The sequence below is a fragment of the Neophocaena asiaeorientalis genome, unplaced genomic scaffold, assembly GCF_003031525.2.
Source record: "Neophocaena asiaeorientalis asiaeorientalis breed wild unplaced genomic scaffold, Neophocaena_asiaeorientalis_V1.1 scaffold104, whole genome shotgun sequence".
NCBI lineage: Eukaryota > Metazoa > Chordata > Mammalia > Artiodactyla > Phocoenidae > Neophocaena > Neophocaena asiaeorientalis.
The window spans coordinates 1,601,110-1,607,109 of record NW_020175679.1 but is presented as its reverse complement, the minus strand read 5'-3'; positions in this window follow the sequence as shown (position 1 = coordinate 1,607,109).

The window sequence follows — 6,000 nt, the reverse complement described above, 5'->3', positions numbered from 1 at the left end:
GGTCGCTGAACTTCCTGCATGGCCACCGAAGGCTCCCAGGGCAAGTGCCCAAGAGAAGCCTGCCAAAGCCGGGTCGCCCTCTGCGAGCTCGGAAGACGCTCTGGCCAAAAGCACACGTGGCTGCACCCTGACCTTGGGCCTCCCGGATGTGGAGAAATAAATGTGTTCACAAGCCACCCCCCCGTGGTTCTCTGTTACAGCAGCTCGAATGGACTAGACAGGGCTCTCCAGAGACACAGAACAAACAGCACATGCTTTAAGGAACTGGCCCTTGAGACTTGGGGGCTGGCTCGTGGGAACCTGAGGGAATATGTGATGTCACCGCTGAGTCTGACACCTGCAGTCTGGGGACTCAGGCAGGGCGTCAGTGTCCCAGGCTTGGGCTGAATTCCTCCTTCTCAGCGGAAGCTGTCTTTGCTCCTAAGGCCTTCCCCCGACTGGGTGAGGCACGCCCACATCAAGAGGGGGACCCACGGAACCCAGAGGCCGTGGTTTATGCGCTCATCACGTCCGCAGGGACCTGCGCTTCCGCATCTGGACGAGTGTCTGCCCCACAGCTGGGCTCCTTGCCCGGCCGCCCCGATGTGCCGACTGTCTTAGCGCCGCTGTGCTGGGCCGTTAGGCCGTCACCATGGGCACCGGCTGCTGCTGCAGAGCCGGCGGAGGGTCTCCCCAGAGAGCGGCCTGGTCACGACCCCGGACTCAGAAACCCTCCTAGTCCCCCAGAGGCTACAGAATCTAAGTGGGGCCCCTGCCACAAAGCTCCTTGGAGCCCTGGGCCCCTGCCCAGCTACCCGCACCCAGCGTCCCTCTTGCGGGGGCCGCAGGGTAAGCCCTAGCTTCTCCCAGACACCAGGCACCTGTCCCCTCTTCACCTCAGCACAGGCTGCTCTGTGTGGCACCTCGGTCACCGAGGACCATTTCGGGAACGTGCGGGACAAACGTCTCCCCATCCACACGACCAGACCACCCTTCCCCCCATGAACACGCTCTGGCTCATGTCACGCTGAGATGGCAGGCTTCCCTCTCTCACTGCCCCGTCGAAAGCCCCCTGAAGCCCCAGACCAGAAACTGCTCCCACTTTTTCTGCTCTGCGCTGACCTCGACAGCATCCCACCCCCAGGGTGACGCTACCAGCATCCAGGCTGCAGCCTGACACACGGGGATGCCCCAGGCAGGTGTCTGGACACCCCGCTGACAGGTGCCCTGCATCCACGACAGCCACGTGGCTCGCTTCCAACTGCTCCACGTTCTCTGCCAGCCCACAGAGTTTATTCCCACGTGGGAACACAGCAAAGACTTCGGCCTCTGCCGTGACTCAAGATGTGGGCTTAGGGCATTGACGGGAACGCCTTTCCCACGGCCGGGCAGCTGGAAGCTCTTCCCTTTCACAGAGACGACCCCGAGAGCCAGCAGCCCAGCCTGCTGTCCCCCGAGGCCCCCTGCCCTCCTGGGCCTCCCCACTGGCCACACGCCAGCCACGAGTGTCCCACATTCTCTCCGCAGGTAGGTCTGTGGGTGGGGTGGGAGGGCCAGGCCCAGGCCCAGGCAGTGCGCCCCTCAGCTGTCTGGGCACCTCCACGTGGCCCTGCTTCCCGGGCTCCGCGGCCCGGCGTCAGGCTCCCATGCAGGTGACTGACTGTGCCCAGCAGCCTCCCGGGAGGCTGGCTCTCTTGCCAGCCCAGTGCCCGATTTGACTGGGAAGGAGGTGGCTCTTGTTGTCCCAGCCGGGCACACAGCCTCCCTGCCCACTCGGCTTGGCCGGGACCGCGCCCCACAGACGCGGGCGCTGGGAGCTCTCTGCGGTGGGTGTTGCCGGGACCTGAGAAAACACTGCAGGGGGAGGCCTGTCCACTTCATTTCTCCCAGATGCCATTCACTCACTGTCAAGTGGCAGTAACGTAGGTAACACACCGGGCAAACCACAGGCACTTGCTAAACCGCAGCTGTAACACAGGGAGTGACAACAGTGCCGTCGACAGCAGTGCCTGTCCTGCACCCACTCCCAGACGATTTCCTCAAACTCTCGCTCTGCAGGGTCGCGAACACTTCTCCCCGCGAAACCAAGACAACGCCCCAGCAGCGCGCACACCTTGCTCCAGGCAGGGCTGCGGGTGCCTCGGGTCCTGACCCCGGTGGCTCTGGGACCACAACTTGGGCGTGTCCTGGACATCACTAAGCGACCCCAGAGTGGAAGGAAAAAGCACAAGACAGGGTCAGAAACTCGAAACAGCCGTGTGTCGTTTACCAGGACTTAAGTCAGAGAAACAAGGGAGTAAGATCAGCTCCTCCAAAATCAGAACCCACGTTCCTGGCAGGTGTCTCCGCGTAGAACAGGTGGGCATCCACATCCTGCGGGCGGCCTTCCCGCCTCTCCCAGGGCCTGTTTGCAGTGAGTGCCTCCTGGCAGGCCGGGGGTGGGCAGCCACACCACTTAAACCAGACATTCCGTGGACGCACTTCGGGAACTTTCTGTGGCCGCAGAGGAGATGGGGAGCGTTTCTTAGCCGTCGTCATCACTGAGGATGCAGTGAGCAGAGCGCGGGGGCCTGGCCATTCTCTGGGTCCCACGATGAAGTGGCTGTGCTCTGTCCCGGTCTCACCACGTCCGTTCAACCTGAGGGCCGTGGTTTCAGGCAGGGAACTCGGCTCCGGGGTCTCCTAAGCATCACGTCACCGTCCACTCTGGATTTCCAGGTGAGACGGATCTCGATGCTGGTGGTAAAGAGAAGCCAGCCAGGCCCTGGCCAGGGAGGGAACCTCGCCCGCTGCCTGGTGTGAGCTGGGTGCCTCCAGGCAGTGGTTCCTTTTGGGGTCACACTAGGCCCCTGTGGGGAGGCTGGGCTTGGCCTTCACCTTCTGACCCCAAGAGCAGCCCCTGCTCCCCCAGGGAGGCCCCAGAGGACGTGGCCAGGGAACCTGGTGCACAGCCATGGCTGCCACGTGGAGGGCAAACCATCCTCCATCCCCAGGACGTGGGTCCTCGCAGGCCAGCATCAGCCCGGGGACTTGAGACCAGCACGGTCCCCTCACCTGACCCACCGAAGCTTCTGGCAAACCCACAGCTTGGACTTCCCGTTTCCCGGGGAGGCAGGGGGGTCCTGGGGGCAAAACTGAAGGAGGCATTTCATCGCTTTCTGGGCCAAGGGGTGTGCCTGGGGTGTCACGCCTCCTTCAGCCTGGCCAGCTGTTTCCTGTGTTAACACCACACACACAACAAACTGTATTAGCTAGCGGAGTCATTAACCAAACTCCCATCCAAAGGAGACTGTGCCCCTAGTACCCCTACCTCTTCCCCGACTCTCTAGCTTTCCAGTGGCCTCCCCATCCCTGTCCTGGAAGAGCTGCGTCCCCGCCCTGGCGCCGGGGAGGTATCACCTCGTGCAGACCCCCAAGAACATTGGACGGAGCCCCACGCACTCGAGTGCAGAGACTCTGGGCAGACACGAGCAGGGAGACGGGTCATACCCCGGGAGCGTGAACGCTGAGGTGCAACACGCCGGCCTGGGACGGAGGGAGGGAGGCATGCACGGCCCAGCCTGGAGACAGAGCCGCATCTGGAAGTCCCGCAGGGCCCGGAGGAGGTGGTGACTGGGGACGGGCGGGCTTCCTGGGTTTGCTCCTCACGGAAGCAGGGGTCTGACCAGAGGTGGAGGGACCGGGCCATTCCCCGCAGGGGCAGGTGCCAGGCGCCCGAGTGTGTGGTGCTGGGCAGTATCCACCCGGCCCTGGGGCTCGTCTCCAAAGGCTCAGCTCTGTGGGCATCAGGTGCTCCCGGTGGCTGGACGAGGGTCAGGAAGCGGTGAGTGAGGGCGGGATGTGGAGGGTGGAGGCAGCCCGGGTCAGGTGGCTGAAGTCCCCCACCACTGGGGCTGGGGTGCTGCTGTGTGTCAGCCGGGCACTGATGGCGTCTGGGGCACAAATGGGCCCCACCTAGGGTAGGCGGCAGGGCGTCAGCTCTGGACCTCACAGGCAGCACCTGTCACCGCGGGCTCAGGTTCCAGTTTCTGGCACCTGGAATGGAATTCATTTACAGAAAAATTAGATTTACTGTTGAGAATATGCAAGAAACCGCAGAAATGTGTGGTAACGCTCCCCTAGTGGCTCCCTGGGGACACCCCCCCACCCCGGCCTGTGCCACCCGAGCAGGACCGTCCACCTGGTGGCCTGGCCGGACGGCTGACCTGCAGGTCAGACTGTGACCGCACTCATGGGAACAGGGAGAACCCTGAGGACCCAGAGGTCTTTCCTGAGACGGCCACAGGCAGACGACAGCAGGAGGTGAGGGCCGTCCAGGGGACCGGGGATGCGGTCAGGCCGGAGGAGATGGCGGCGAGGACGGGATCCCGGGGCAGGACCCGTCTCAGACTTCAGATGCCGTGGGACCCGACGGCCGGTGAGCGGATGGCTCAGGCCAGCGTGTCCTCGGGTGACCCGAGACTCACCCTGGCTTACGTGCGGTGGGGAGACCGGCTCAGAGGCAGGTGTCGTCACAAGTCCTCCTGGTCTCTCTCTCATGGGCGGTTCAGAGATTCCACTTGTTAAGCGAGCATCCCCTCGGGCAGCAGAGATCTTATTTTCCCGGGGTTGTCGCCGCCGCGTCCTGACGCCGGTGTGTGTTTGGACTGATGTTCTGCAGCTCACGGTGCGGATGTCACTCCGGGAGCACAGCTCTCCACGCCTGGCCTCCTCCCCGCGGCCCCAAAGTCCCTGCCTTCGCCCTTGGCCACCGGCTCACGGCCACTCAAACCGTCTTTGCGAGTAAAAATGCCTCTCACATGGGCTCCCCTGGTGGCGCAGTGTTTGAGATTCCGCTTGCCGATGCAGGGACGCGGGTTCGTGCCCCGGTCCGGGAAGATCCCACATGCCGCGGAGCGGCTGGGCCCGTGAGCCATGGCCGCTGAGCCTGCGCTCTGCAACGGGAGAGGCCACAATAGTGAGAGGCCCGCGCACCCCACCCCACCCCCAAAAAATGCTTCTCACAGGATCTACTGAACTTGGGGGCAGCCTGAGGAGCGGACGGCTGGTCACACATGCTTCCCCTCCTGACGCTGGGGGCCATCACCCTGTCGCCCCTGCCTGGTCCCGCGCCTCCCTCCGCGCTTGCGGGCTGGTCCTGGATTCTCCATACTGACCCCTCCTCCCCAGCCCAGCCTGGGGCCTGGGTAGAGCCCTGATGTCTCACAGCTGGGCGACCGCAGGACCTCTCGGGCCACCTCAGCTCCCTCCGGTCCAACGCCCGCCAGGAGTTGCAGTCGCCATCCGCCCCAAGCACACATGGGACCGGCCCCTCCCCGCGCCAGCCCCAGCTCTGCCCCTGGCCTCCAGACACTCCCTGCCTCACGGGGATTCTTCACCCCTTTGGGGGTCCCTGCTCTGTCTCCCACCCTCTGTTACTCTCTACCTGGAACCTCCCCCCACGCCCAGCTGGCAGGGTCTCCCCAGCCGCTAATGCAGTTGAGGGGGGCTCCAGCCCCGCCCGAGGGGGAGGGGGACGCTGATCCAGGGCTGCGGGTGGGGTCGTGTTAACTCCTTCCGACTCTTAGGCCCCAGCTCACGGGAGAGCTCCCCGCAGTAACTTGAGAAAAGAACAGGTTAGAGTCCTCGTGGAGAACAGAGGCATCAGGAGAACTGTGGCCGAAAATAAAATAACTTTCGTGTGTAGATACAGAAGAACTCCGGAGACCAAGTTCAGGCGCTGCAGCGGGGAGAGGGACAGGCAGAGCTGAGGGTGAGGGAGGAGGGGGGAGGCGGAGAACAGATCCAGCCTCCTGGAGGCTCTGATCCCCTCATTTCAGAGCTGCGCAAATCTGGAACTTAAAAAAGGTCTTTTTTTTTCTTAAATGGGCAGATGTTTCCAGTAGCTGAGACTCGGGAGAAAGAAAATGATGCTCAGCCACCCTCCCTTCCCTGGTTTATAAGGACGTCTCCAGGCTGGGGTCGTGCCATCAGCATCGGGCAGTGACGACAAGGTCTGATTTCTCAGTGGAGCTAAACCAG